This window comes from Eumetopias jubatus, unplaced genomic scaffold (assembly GCF_037043125.1).
Source record: "Eumetopias jubatus isolate StellerSeaLion01/CBP00866 unplaced genomic scaffold, mEumJub1_p1.0 scaffold_10, whole genome shotgun sequence".
Lineage (NCBI taxonomy): Eukaryota > Metazoa > Chordata > Mammalia > Carnivora > Otariidae > Eumetopias > Eumetopias jubatus.
Genome location: NW_028274816.1, coordinates 98884042 through 98899438, shown reverse-complemented (window position 1 = coordinate 98899438; position 15397 = coordinate 98884042).

Below are 15397 nucleotides of genomic sequence, written 5' to 3'. Positions count from 1 at the left end.
CGCCGCTCGGCGCCCGGGGTCTCGGTGCGCGGGCCCGGGCGCACGGGGAAGCGGGCGGGCGCCCGCGCTCCCGGAGACGCTGGGCTCTGGCTGCGCGCGGGGAGAGGGGAAGGCGGGAGGCCGCCCGCGCGCCGGCACCCCTCGCGCCCCCTGCCCCTGGGCGCCGGGCGGGAAGCGGCTGTCTGGCGTGTGGAGCAACAGGCGGCCCGCGAGCTGGAGTCGGGGAGCCAATCGCTCGTCTCGCTCGCCGGCTTCGCTGCGCGAGCGCCCCGCCGCCCCTCCCCTAGCAACGGCCCCGCCCCCTCGGCCCCCCCCGGCCCCCTCGCCGCCCCCCTCCCCCAGGCCCCGCTGCTCCCCCCTCCCTGCCCCCGAGTGCGGGCGCTGGAAGGGGTCGGAGAGGCGGGCAGCCCCGCCCGCGGGCCGGCGGCGGTCGAGCCCTGGGGGACAGCGGCCGACTGTTTCGGGGTGGAAGATCTCCCCAAGGCGCCCATTCCGGGATTCGGTCCTCGTAGCCGTTAAGTTCTTCCTGAAGTCGGCCCTAAATCTCTTCTCCGCTCTTCCCCTCCTAGTAAATCTTCCTAGACATCAGGAGTAGCCGTGACCCGCGGCATTGGCTTCCCTCGCCTCTCTCTTCGTGCCGCAGCGGCGGTGGCGAGGGGTGGGGGGCGCTCCCGCAAGCCCCTCCCCGCCCCTCCCCGCCCCTCCCCGCCCCTCCCCGCTTCCCCGCCCCTCCCCGCTTCCCCGCCCCTCCCCGCTTCCCCGCCCCTCCCCGCTTCCCCGCCCCTCCCCGCTTCCCCGCCCCTCCCCGCCCCTCCCCGCTGTCCCAGGGCTGCAGGCTGTGGTGGCGGGGCGTGCTGCGTCCTTCCCACCCTGCCCCTACCCTGCCTCACTCGATTTTTTTTTTTATTTTAATTTAAGAAGAAGTTTATTGCGGGTTCCCCCATTCATTCCTTTTTACAAAAAACGCATCATTGTAAACTAGAGAGTATGGATTAGCAAAATTAAAAAAATCTAAGACCTCGTAATCCCACCACCCAGAGTCCTCGACCATTACCTGCTTGGTATAAAATCTTTTGGGCTTTTTCCTTTGTGTGTCTCAATACATACGTATATTCAAATAACGATTCACTGTTCATACCCACTGTTTTGTCCCTATTGTTTTGCAACCTTTTGTCATTTGTGTATTTTTAAGTAGTGATAAATATTCTTCTACAACAGTGGTTCTGAATATCCTGGAGGACTTGTTAAGACCCAGATGGCTGGGCCCAGACCAGAGTTTCTGAAGCAGTAGGTTGGGGATGGAGACCCCAGGATGTGCATTTCTAACAAATTCCCAGGGGAAGCTCTTGGTGCTACTCCTCCGGGTTGTGCTTTGAGAACCACTGATCTGTAATAGCAGTTTAAGTGAAGGGATGGTGTTTCAAGGTAGAAACTACACAATCTATTTTACGACGGTGTTTATTTTGGGGTATTTTAGTTGTTCCCCCTTTTTTGTGTGGAAAGCAATATTACGGTCAAGACCCTGTAACAAAGTCTGTGCAGACTTTTCCATAGTCTAATTGTTTCCTTTATATTTTGAAAAATGGACCTGCAGAATCAGAAGGTTACATCCTATCAAATTGTTCTGCAGAAATATACCAGTGTAGGGGACACCTGCGTGGCTCAGTCGGTTGAGCATGAAACTCTTGATTTTGGCTCAGGTCATGATCTCAGGGGTCCTGGGATCCAGCGCTGCCTTGGGCTCCCCTCTCGAGGTGGGGGAGTCGGCTTAAGGATTTCTCTCCCTCTCCCTCTGCCCCTCCCACCCCCACATCATGCACCTGCGTGTTCTCTCTCCTAAAATATATATAGATAAATCTTCTAAAAATGAATTAGAAATATACCAGTTTACACTCCAGCCCTGAGGGGAAGGGGGGCATTGCCCCCGATCCTGGTTATTGTCATTATTTTAGAAATCTGCCTGACTTTATGGGATGTGGGATGGTTTCTCACCCTGATGTAATTTGCATTGTTTGAGCTGTGGAGAAGAAGGGAAAGCGTTTAGCAGTCTTTTCCATAGTCCAGGCAGAAGATGCTGCAGGAGGCTTGGATGCTGCTCTTGGTGGCAGAGGGAGAGACCGGGCGATGGAAAGGCTTGGCGAGTGGGAGTGAGGGGACTCACGACGCCCCAGGGTGAAGCATCTCAAAGCCACGGCCCCACCATTAGAACTAATTCACGTGTGTGCGCCTCCTGGGAAGCTCTTACGTTTTTCATTTTAGAGACAAGGAAACTGACACACACACAGACACAGGAGAGATTGGGGGAAGAAGACCTGGCTCACCCTCCTGGGTCCTGGAAGAACCGCCTGGCACAAGGGTCTCCCGGCCCTGACCACCCCTGAGAGCCGGGATAGAACAGAGAGACAACAGGTTTCTGGCCAGATATGTTGCCCTCTGCTTTTGACCAGTGGATTTCTTTAGAGAAATGCTTGGTTCTGTCCTTTGCCCAAGGTTCTCCCGAGACCAGCCCCTGAGCTTGGATATGCCCTGGACATGGAGTCTGTGCTCTTGACTCGATGCCGCGGGCGCGGAGGTCAAGCTGCCTGCTGTGCAGAAAGCAGGGGTGGGAGGAGGAATGCTGGGGACCAGAGAGGCCTGCCTACACCAGCAAGAGGCTGTGAGGGGACTGATGGCTGGCCTTTCCTTTATTAAACCCCTACTGTATGCTCGGGGCGTTAAATATATTAGTACCTCACTGAATTCTTTTTTTTTTTTAAGATTTTATTTATTTATTTGACAGAGAGATAGAGAGAGCGCACAAATAGGCAGAGTGGCAGGCCGAGGGAGAGGGAGAAGCAGGCTCTCTGCTGAGCAGGGAGCTGGACGTGGGGCTCGATCCCAGGACCCCAGGATCATGACCCGAGCCGAAGGCAGCTGCTTAACTGACTGAGCCACCCAGGCACCCCTGTACCCCCCTGAATTCTTACACCATCCCTTGGGTTCCACTGGATTGTCTTCTTGAGATGAAGAAACTCAGAGTGGTTAATTGGCTTACTGAAGATCACACAGCTAGTTAAGTATCAGAACCAGAATTTGAGCCCAGATATGTCTTGTTCCAAAGCTATGTTCTTAAGTATTCCTACCCTCCCCCTTCCATCATCCCTGAGCTGGTTTCTGTAGCTACCTGGGGGAAGAGGAAGATGTTGTCTTTGACCTGGGGCCGGGAAAGCAGAGAGAGAACATGGGCTTGTGGAAATAAACAAAGACCACCCAAATGAGAAGACGCAAAGGCTGCGTTCCCAGCCCACTACCCCAAGGGAGTCAGCTACCAATCACTTGAGTTCAGCCGAGAATTGAAGGCCTGCAGAAGAATAGGAAAGCTTTAGAGTGGGACAAAGGGAAGGCTTCAGGTTCTGATCAGAGGCTCTCTCGGCATGGGGAAGCTTTAGGTGTGCTAACTAGAAGGGGGGTACCCTATGTGATTGGTTAGGGGAGCCTATTGGACTTTTCCCAGTTTGTCCTACATTGGACGTGGGGGCAAAATTAGGGAGGCTGTCAGCTAGCGGTCCAGTCTGGGCTGTGTTTGGGCCAAGTGCTACAGGGGTGGCCTCGTGGCTGCTCCGAGGGGTTCGCCTCCTTAGCTGTTGCTGCAGGGAGCGGGTCAGAATTCTATTTTTACAGGTGGCGCAGCCATTGTCTGTGGGTATATTGAGTCTGTCAGACTGCTCGCCAGAGCTCTGGAAGAGGGGCCTTCCTGGCTCGGACCTGGACCGAGGCTCCTTATCTCATGCTCCTTCCTTCTGCTTCTCCTTTCTGCCCTTTCTGGAGCCACCGGTCCCAGTACGTCTGGTGGCTATTTGATGTGCATTAACTCTTAATTCTTTATTTTTTTAAGATCTTATTTATTTATTTGACAGAGAGAGCACAGCGAGAGAGGGAACACAAGCAGGGGGAGTGGGAAGGGAGAAGCAGACTCCCCGCTGAGCAGGGAGCCCGATGCAGGACTTGATCCCAGGACCCTGAGATCATGACCTGAGCCAAAGGCAGCCGTTGACCCGACTGAGCTACCCAGGCGCCCCATCTCTTAATTCTTATGACAGCCCCGAAAGGGAAGCATCTTAGTTATTACTGCTGCATCACAGCTTATCCCCAATTGTAGCAAACATTTACGACTTCACACAGCTTTCGGGGGGCCCGGAAGCTGGACGCAGCTTAGCTGGGAACTTCCAGTCAGTGTCTCATGAGGTTGCAGCCAGGGTGGTGGCTGGCGCCACGGTCGCCTGAGAGCTTGCCTGGGGGTAGAGGATTGGCTTCTGAGAAAGCTCCCTGACATGGCACTTGTCTCGAGACCTCAGTTCCTGTCCATGTAGACCTTTCCACGGGGCTGACATACAGCTGGCTTGCCTCAGAGCCACTCTTGAAAAATGCGCCAGATGGATGGTGAGCAACTGGTGGGAGGGAGAGGGGCAGAAGAGTGAGGCTGCAGTGTAAAATGTGTTGGCTCTCTTTGTTATTTAAGTTTCACAGCCACCTTAGGGAGAGAAACCATTAGCCCCATTTGACGGATGAGAAAATGGAGGCTCAGGAAGGAGAGAGATTCTGCCGGAGGACACAGAGCTGGTTGGTGACTGACACAGCCAGAATGCAACCCTTTGCTACCTTAAAACCTGACCCCGGCTTTTTCCAACACTTGGTGTGTGGACGGGTCTGGGGGGGCTTCATTGCTAGGGAAAGACCCCCCCCATCCCCCAGAGCTTGTGGGAGGCCTCGGGAGCCTAAGAAGTTGTCTGTCACCTGGGCTGCCTTCTCTGCTCCAGAGACAAGGAAGCCAGGGCCTCTGGGCCCAGCTGCCACCCACACAGAACTATTTTTACCCTCCACCTCAGTGACAAGTCGGCATCTTCCAGCTCTGGAAAGGCCATCTGGGCAGTCTGGCTGTTCCAGGAAGAGCCTCTACCCTGAGGCCACCGTTTATGCCCTGCTGTCCCCTGCAGCTGTTTCTAGAGGAACCTTTGGCTTTCTGGCATGTCATGGCTGCCCAGCGTCAGTCAGGTGCCTCCCTCGCCTGGATTCAGGGGTTTATAAAACCTCCTTAATTAGTATCACTTACTAGATGGACCTTTCTGAACTAAAACGTTTAAATCTGCAGATATTTTAAATTTTTCACATTTCGAACAATGTTAAAACGTGTCGTGTGCATAAGCCATTTTTTTAAGGATTTTATTTATTTATTTGAGAGAGAGAGTATGAGCGGGTGGGGGGAGGGGAGGAGAGGGAGAAACAGACTCCCCACTGAGCAGGGAGCCTGACGTGAGGCTCGATCCCAGGGCCCCCGAGGTCATGGCCTGAGCCGAAGGCAGACAGATGCTCAACCTACTGAGCCACCCAGGTGTCCCCTGCATGAGCCATTTTAATGATGAGATAAGAATGATTTTATTTTGCATCTTCAAACTACACACACATACACACACACACACACAGATGAAAAATGTAAATGGATGGCCATTGTATAACATACTTCAGGGGGAAGTCTAAGAACCTTTGGACATAATTCATTTTCTGAAGTGGTCTCCAACAACCCCCTAGGATCCTGATTACACTATTCATTTGTTTGGCAAACTCTCCCTGGAGCGGGCAAAGGTTGCCTTCTGCCAGGTTCCTATCCAAATGATCTCATGTTTCACACTGGCAGAGGGGAAGTTAATAATGATTTACTGCATCGCTCACAGAATTAAAATAAACACAGTTGCCCGATTCAGCGTTTGTCCCGCACACCAAGTGGAGGGCAGTGGAGGGCCCCCAGGCAGCTCAGGCCATGGGAGCTTTACCCACAGCAGCGGGAGAGACACCTCAGAGGTGTCTGCGCAGGAGTAGAAAGGGCCAGTTCCTGTGTACGCACCTCGGAACAGGTAACCGAGACAGGTATCACAGGGATCGTGGAGCTTCACGGCCCGCCTCTCGCCACCCGCCACCTCACCTCCCACCACCGGTCTGATTTGTGTTTTAGAGAGTACCTGGATTTTGGAGATCTAGGATCTGTTTCTGCCTCTGCCCCTAATTGGCTACTGTGACCGTGAGCAAGTCAGCCATCCTCCCTAGGCCTTGACTGGCTCATCTATAAATCAAAGGACCTGGATCAGATAATCTTCAATAAATCTACATTTACAAAAACAGGTGGTGGGCCAGATGGGCCATAGTCTACCTTTGCTTTACATTTCCTGTGGGGTTCAGAGAGCCTGGGGCCCAAGATCTGTGCCTGGTCTGCACCTAAAGCCCTGCCTGGGCCTCCATGATCCCATCCATAAAATAAGGAGCACGTTAATACCTGCATTCTACAAACTGCTCAACAGAGGTGACACTGACCTAAAGAGGTCTGATCAATACAGCACTTCTCGGGGACTTTAATACATTGGTGTGCATTGTCAATTTCCTGGGGGGGGGGGATGCAGGATGCTTGGTTTAACTAACACAAAGTAATATTTTTTGCACCATGTACCACTCAGCACGGCTTGGGAAATGCCCCGTGAGCTCCCTGAAATCTCATTTCCTTCCCTGTAAAACAGGGGTGACCATAGCGCCTGCCCCCTGAACTGTCAGGAAGGCTGAATGGGGTAATGCCTGGAAACGGGCCTGGCACAGAGTAGATGTTCAGTAAATGCTGGCAGCTATTATTTATAATAAGGTTCTTCCTTTCCAGCTCTGACATTCTGGGTTTCCAACTGCAGCATGTAATTAAACTCCAAAGCATCTGGCTTCCCAAGTTGAAAGAACAAGCCCAGAGGAAGGAAAAAGGAAGAGAAAGATCCTTCTGGCTTGTCCATTTGTGCACCAGCCTCACTGCCCAGTTGTCACAACAGGGGAACATAGCGAGATGCCAACCCCTAACGACAAGGCTTGGGGGGGATTCTGGGGTTCTCTGCTTAGCTCAGATGCTGTGGAGCGTATTTCAGAGGCAGACTGGGGGGAGGTGGGATCAGTGCTGCTTTAGAGTCAAACAGGAGAACCCAACAGCATCCCCCGCATGGATCAGCTTCCCTTTCCCACTGTCTCGGGCACACTGATCCCGACCACTTTCCGGTATGTGTGACATGCTGGGGGAGCAGTGAAAGGGAGAGCTGAGTCAGAAAAGGTAAATAGGAGAATTCAGGCCAGGAAAGGCAATCCGCAGAGAAAGAGCATCTGCTATGTCTCAGAAGCCCACAGGAGCGCCGGGCTGTGCTGGCGGGGACCCAGGGGTGGGGTGGTAGTATAGAGGGCCGTCAGGAGAGAAGGCTAAAGAGGGGGCGGGCACCAGGACCCCAGAGACTTTATCAGCCATACACGTCAATTACACTCCCCTGTATCACACACACACACTCACACTCACCGTCTTCTGTAGTTTTCAAAATTTGACCGTGAACATGTATACCTTTTATACGAAGCACGTTCATGTATACGAAGGAAAATAATGCTTTTGAAAAAGAAAAGAAAATGATCACCTCACAACCATGTGGAGGCCAGTTTGGAGGACTGCAACTGACCAGGTAAACGGTAATGATGAGTCACTCCACTCACAGACATCTCCCCAAAAGGATGGAAATCGGATACAAGTACCTGTGTGCGCGTGCTAACAGCGCGGTCGGCCGTCTATGGCCCACGGGCTACATTTGGCCACCCCCTGTTTTTGTAATAAAGTTTTAGTACAACAAACAAACAAAAAATAAATTCTTTCATGCATCCTGGCTGCTTTTGCACTACAACGGAAGAATTAAATCATCGCAACAGAGACCTCAGGTGCCACGAAAACTAGAACATGCATCATCTGGCCCTTGACAGGAAACACTTGCGAACTCCTGGTTCTTAATGATGAAAAATTGGAAGCAACCTAAATGTCCGAGAAAAGGGGTTGGTCAAACTACGAGAGTGCATTCCTGCAGCAAAGAGAATGCCAGGCCCTTGTTGAAAAATGATGCTGTGGCACAGTGACTCTCAAACTTGGCCGCACACTGGAACCCCCAGGGAGTCTAAAAGTCCCCTCCCTAGTCCAGCCCCATCCCTGATGTCTGGGCGGAGTGCAGACATCAGTATTTGTTAAACTTTTCCAGGGGGTTCTAACGCGGAGCCGCTGTTGCAGAGGAATATTCACTGACATAGAAATATGACCACTCTGTATTGTTGAGGGGAAAAAGCGCATAATCTAACAGTCTACCCTATGGCCGCTTTTTGGTCATTTTTTTGGTCATCTCTCCACGCACTCACTTCCCGGCCTCGCCTAGAGGAACAAGAGAAGCCGAAACATCGACAGCGCTTGTCTCAGGATGATGTGGCTATGCGACATTTTAATTTTTTTTCTTTTTGGTTACCTGTATTTTCTATGTGTTTTACAATGAACATTGTATCTTGTACCAAGTATGAAAAAAGATCATCCGCTTAAAAAGTATACCTCTTGTTTTTTTTATTTTTATTTATTTATTTATTTATTAAGATTTTATTTATTTGACAGAGAGAGACAGCAAGAGAGGGAACACAAGCAGGGGGAGTGGGAGATGGAGAAGCAGGCTCCCCGCCGAGCAGGGAGCCCGATGTGGGGCTCGATCCCAGGACCCCGGGATCGTGACCCGAGCCGAAGGCAAGACGCCCAACGACTGAGCCACCCAGGCGCCCCAAGGATTATTGTTTTAAGAAACACACAGAGAGATAATATGTGAATAACAGTTGACAAAGTACAGAGAAGCACCCAGCAGCAGGGACCTATTATGAAATACGCCTGGGAGTGGGGAGAAGAGACTGCTGGGAGTCTTACCCCCAGCTCGGCCATTAGCTGACTCGAGTCCCTTCACTTCCCCAGGCCTCAGTTTCCCCATCTATGAAATGAAGCCGATGGGCCCAATGTTTAGCTTTGGCCTCCTTTTGCTTTGTCTTCACATGGGCAGCCCCGGGAGCCTTTCCCTGGTACCCGCATCCACCCCACCATGTGGCCGTAGGAGCATAAACTCAGCAGGATGGGCAGAACCCCAGAGCTGTTGGCCCCTGCAGAACCTAGAAAAGAAGAGGCCACCTCCCTTGGAGGATCAAGCTGCGTGATCCCAGGTGGGATGTTTTCTCCAGGAGAGAAGCCTCTGGAGGACTTCACTTACCCATGAACCATGGGCATGAGTTATCTGCTCACTGGCTGCTTTGACCTTGTTCTGATTAACTGGGCATTCTGGTGAGTTCTCTTCGGTCTGGTTATCTGCTGAGGACTCCAGTGGAGGTGGGGTACTGCTGCCTCCTGACACAGGCCTGTGGGCACAAATGGACCACGCACTGCATGGCTAGAGGTCACTTACCCCTCGATTCCTTGGTGCTGGCCTCTGCCCACTTGCCCTTCAAGCACCATCGCTATGGAGTATCAGTCCTAACACGGAGCCTCACGCAGTGTAAATGCTCAGCAAAAAAAGAGGGAAGACTTCCTTCCTGGACCGTCAGCGATGCTTAAAATTCTCTTGAAACACCAGGAGCTTTATCTTCAGAAGGTTCAGCTGAAATACCCACCACCTGCTAGCAACACCAACCAGTCGAACACATAACCTGAATAATACCCCAGCCCCAAAGAGAAAGAAAGACAATGCTGTTAAAATGAGCAGTACAGAGTAACAACTAAACCCACCATGTTGGTGTCAAACGTGGGTTCAAATCCTTGCTCTACCTCCCACTAGTTCTGTGACCTTGGATGAGTTACTTAACCTCCCAGCGTTAAAATTAAAAATGCTGGTGCCCATTAGCCCACACTTCCGGTATATGGGCCGCTGCTGCCGTCTAGTGGCCACTGGGTAGATTGCACAGCGGATTGGCCTGAAGACCATGACAAGAGTTTTGTTTTCCCCACTTGGGCATCGGCCTGACGCGGGGTTCTCAACCATGAGAGACCCACAACTCCCTTTTCATAGTATTATATTGTGTGTAACCGTAATATACCTGACAAAGGTATTGACATATACTAAACGACATATTTGTAGTGTACGATTTGATCATTTTTGACGTATGTAGATGCCCCTGAATCCAACATCGTAATCAAGATAGTGAACATCTCCTCACTCCCAAAAGTTTCCTTGTGCCCCTCGGTAATTCCTCCCTCTGCCCCTTCCTGCTGCCCCATCCCCAAGCAACTACTGATCTGCTTTCTGTCATTCTAGATTTACATTTTCTGGAGTTTCTCATAAATGGAACCATGCAGTATATGCCTGTTTCTTTTTGGTCTGGCTTCTTTCAGCATTATTTTGGAAATTTACCCATGTTGTTGTGTGTACCGATGGGTCATTCCTTTTGGTTGCCGAGTAGTATTCCATTATACCAACGTACTACAATGTGTTTCTCCATTCAGAAAGGTGGTAAATTTAAACATCAATAATAATGCCCTAAATAGAAGAGAAACTGAAGGAAAGTAATAAAATAATGGGTAAGTTCTGTGTAAATGCTCAGGCATGATCACACTGGAACATAGAACATGTAGTCAGATACTTCACCTGTACATACAGTTACAACACGACCCCACTTTGCTCTAAAACCCAGCGGTCGGCCACTCCGAGGGTACAATGCTGAGTGGCCTGATGCATGGGGGCTGAGAGTGGGCGGAGAGGGGGGACACAGGCAGATTTCAGCTCAGTGAAAAGATTTATTTCTCACAGGGCTGACCATCAGGAAGGCATGTTTCCTTTTAAATGATCAGCATTTGGCACAGCTAGATCTAACCCTAAACATGCATGCTCTTGACTAACAATGTTCAGGCCCCAGAGAGATACTTCACATCTTACTCTAGATAGATGGGGGGGCGGGGGGGAATGCATCTGCATGGAAAGGTTTAATGAAAGCTTAACAGGACCCCCGCTAGGTACTATCTCGGATTGCAGAGAGACTCTGAGCAGAGATGTACTTAGGTAAGAGAAAAAGACGAATGAATGAACTTGTCAGATCTTTCCTCTCGGCCCGAATGCAATAGATTTGAACACAAAGAAATGTCCCTTTCTAGTAGTACCGAGTGTACAATTTCTTCTTGCTTCATGTGCCTATTCGTGGTTCTGGGGGTACACATGAATTTGTACAGTATTTGCCTCCGTTGTAAATGGAAGCTGAGGAAATGTTTGCACTATCACATAAATCACATTACACATTACTCAAGTTTAAAAAAAAACTTTTTATTTATTTATTCATGAGAGACAGAGAGAGAGAGAGAGAGAGAGAGGCAGAGGGAGAAGCAGGCTCCGAAGGAGCAGGGAGCCTGATGCGGGACTCGATCCCAGGACCCTGGGATCATGACCTGAGCCGAAGGCAAACGCTTACCCATCTGAGCCACCCAGGCGCCCACATTACTCAAGTTTGTATATATATCTAGACTTTAAACATAACAATACTAATTCTTTACATTGGCAGCGAGATGGACATTGAATGCTAGAATTATGAATTTTAACATTTTCATTTAAAAAGTTACTTATTGGGATGCCTGGGGGCTCAGTGGGCTGAGCGTCTGCCTTCGGCTCAGATCATGATCCCAGGGTCCTGGGATCGAATCATGCATCGGGCTCGCCTGCTTCTGCCTCTCCCTCTCCCTGCCTCTCCCCCTGCTTGTGCTCTCTCTCTCAAATAAATAGAATCTTTTTAAAAAATGAAAGAAAGAAAATAAAAAGTTACTTATTTGGGGGGGGCACCTGGCTGGCTTCAGTCGGTTAGAGCATTTGACTCTTGATCTCGGAGTCATGAGTTTGAACACTACACTGGGGTTAGAGATTACTAATAATTAATTAATTAACTAAAAGTTACTTTTTAAAAAGATTGATTTATTTGAGAAAGAGAGCGAGAGAGAGAGGGAGGGAGGGAGAGTGTGCAAGCGAGCAGGGGGCAGAGGGAGAGGGAGAGACATCCTCAAGCAGATTCCCTGCTGAGCAGAGCTGAAGCAGGGCTCAGTCCCAGGACCCAGAGATCATGACCTGAGCCAAAACCAAGAGCTGGACGCTCAACCGACTGTGCTACCCAGGTGCCCCCAAATTTATTTATTTTTAAATAAAAATTTAAGTGAAGTGTATAATTTAAATAAAATTTAAGGTAAATTGTAAAAATTAAGTTACTTAATAAAATTTAATTCAGGGACACCTGGGTGGCTCAGTCAGTTAAGCGGCTGCCTTCAGCTCAGGTCATGATCTTGGGGTCCTGGGATCAAGCCCCACTTCGGGCTCCTTGCTCAGCAGGGAGCCTGCTTCTCCCTCTGCCTATCACTCTCCCTGCTTGTGCTCTCTCTCTCTCTCTCTGATAAATACATTTTTTAAAAATTTAAAAAATAAAATAGAATTTAATTCAGCTTTTAAAGAGTAGAATCATATATTTGAAGTTGTGTCTATTTGATATAAAAATTTGATATTTATTAATTCTCATCTGTACTTTGCCTTTTGAATTATTAGATACTTTCCAATATGTAAAAAGCCTAAATTTGGGGGAAAACATTGGAAAAAACTAATAAAACATTTTTACGCAAATTTCTATTTTTGATGAAAATATATTTACGTTTTTGTTCTTTGAATACAGTTGTGTTTTTAGTCCTTAAATATTTTTTTAAAATCTTTGTAATCGTAATGTAATTAGTGATTTTGCTGAAAGGAAAAGAAGAAAAGTAAATTTCATAGACTAGTCATCATCATTGATGAATTAGGTATATGTTTATCACTCACTTGAACATTGTTTTTCGTTTTTATTTGAGAGAGACAGCGCGGGCATGGGGGGGAGGGTGGGCAGAGGGAGAGGGAGAAGCGGGGTCCCCGCTGAGCAGGGATCCCCCTGCTGGGCTGAATCCCAGGAAGCAGGGATCATGACCTAAGCCTGAGCCGAAGGCAGATGCTTAACCAGGCAGATGCTTAACTGAGCCACCCAGGCGCCCCTCCTTCCCATATTGTTAGCCCAAGCCGCAATGTCCCGCTGCCCTGCTGGGAAGGGGAGTCTGGAGGCAGAAGTACAGGGCAGCACTGTCCACCTAAAAGCTCTTCCTACCTTCTTACTATCAGCCCCTGCCCTCCTATTTCAGAGGGTAGGGTGGCCACCAGTCACAGAACTTTCCTTTGCCTCCTTTCTGCTACAGTTGGTGGGAGTATCTCTCAGACTTCTTTGGTGACGAATGACACTAAGATGGGCCACGTTAATGGGGAGATGACAGATTGTTTGGTCACCACTTCCCAGAGGGTTAAGCCTCCGCTCTCTACCAGGCAGGTCTCTCTTGGCTGCAAGTGACAGAAACTCACCTCTGCAGGAAGGGACGTTTAACGAATCGTAGGATCGCAGGAAAGGCAAGAGTGTGTTTAGGTCTCAGAAAGGGTGGACTCTAGGATTGGAATCTTGTCTGGACTCTGCTCCCTCTTCGGGGAGGTTTATACTCTCAGATGGGCTGTATCCACATGATTCCACACTGTCCGCTTCTGGCCTCACCCTTGAAGGCTTCCCGTGGGAAGCTGAGCTCCTCCCCTTAGTTTCAATTCAAAATGTAGTGGTGGCGCCCTAGGCACACCCTGTCCCCTGGAAGACAGGGCCCTGTGACCAGCAGTCTCCACTACTACCCAACGGGGGAAGGAGCTCCCCACAAAAGCAGTACCGTTCACTGAAGGGAAGGGAGGTGGGCAGCCAGCAGGACCAGAGCAATCTGCCCTGCCCCACCCAGGGATCTTCATCACAGTTATCACCGGTCCTTCCAGACCCATCTGTACTTTCTGCAGGAAGCTTGAATGGGCCTCAGTTTGCATGGTTAAGACCAGAGTATTTCCAGGAGAATGATGACGTCCCAGAACCGGGATTCCAGAAGGCAGGCTGGTCCAGCACTCCCACCTTCTTTAGAACATGGGGAGCTGTGAACTGGGCAGGGTTAGAGTATAGCTCAATTGGAAGGCCCTGGCCTTTCTGGGACCTGGGGTCAGAGAAGGCTGGGAGAGAGGTAAGCTTTGGAAGGGGAGGTGGGAATGCACCAGCCAGAAGGACTTTATTCCCCCATGGAAACCCCAAGAGGGGACTTCATGGGCAGAGATAGAACTCCCTGCTTCCCAAGGCTCAGTGACACCTGTCTCTGAAGGAACCTGTGGAGTCAGGGTAGAGTAGGGTTGCATGAGACATACTTATACTAAACAATTATTGGTGGCTTGTCCGAAATTCTAATGCAATCGGGCATCCTGTAATTTTATTTGCTAAATCTGGCAACTCTAGGGTAAGAGAGAGAAGCAAAAGAATGTTCACAAGCTCAGGCTGGTATGGAGTGAGTCTTAGAAGATATCTGTGAGGTAACAAGGCCATCAGGGTTGCCATCTTGTCCAAGCAGAAGTCGCCTGACTCTGAAGCCCGTGGATGGAGGAACCCAGGCCTTTGCCCTTGGGAACATACACTTAGTTTAAGGGGAAAGATACACACACACACTAACTGACAGAAATAGCCCCATTCTTTGCTTTCATTGCATTGACAGTTTTGAAGAATAGAGGCCAGTTATTTTATAGATTTTCCCTCAGTTTGGCTTTGTCCAACATTTCCCTGGGATTAGATACAAGTTATGCATCTCTGGCCAGAATACTATACAAGCGGTATGTGTCCTTCTTAGGGTATCACATCTAGAAGCATATATTCTTTCTCTGTCTCTCACTGGTGGTGTTAATTTTGATTGCAGGTTCCAAAACCTGTCCTGTTTCTTTGCTGCATACTTGCTGTTTTTCCCATGCAACTAATATAGGATCCGTGGGGAGACACTCTAAGAGCATGCGTAGATCCAGTTCTTCATCAAGCTTCCCACCACCTCAGATTTAGCATCCATTGATGATTCTTGCTCAAACCAATCTTTGATGGTAGCAGAATGATGATTTTCCAACTTCAGGACTACCTCCACATTTATCACTCACCCTTTTATTGTCAGGAAGAGTCCCCCCATCCCCCTTATGTGTCTATTTATTACTCTTAAGGATTCATGGATTCCTATCTCATTCAATAGATTATAATCTATCACTATCTTTATTTTGATGGTCAGATTGTCCCAGACTACCTTAGAAACCATTGTGCATTAGTTCTGGAGATATGACACCAAAAGCACAAGCAACAAAAGAAAAAATAGATAAATCAGTCTTCATCAAAACGTAATTCTTTTGTTTCAAAGAACACCATCAAGAAAGTGAAAGGTAGCCCACAGAATGTGAGAAAATATTTGCAAATCATGTATCTGGTAAAGAACTTTTACAACTCGATAATAAAAAGACAACTAAAAAATGGGCAAAGGATCTGAATACTAGACATTTTCCCAAGGATCTACAGATGGCCAATGAGCACCTGCAAAATCACTAGCCACCAGGGAAATAGAAATCAAAACCACCACATGATACCACTTCACACCGATTAGGATTAAGATTAGAAGATTTTTGATCAGAAGGTGTTGGTGAGAATGTGAAAAAAATTG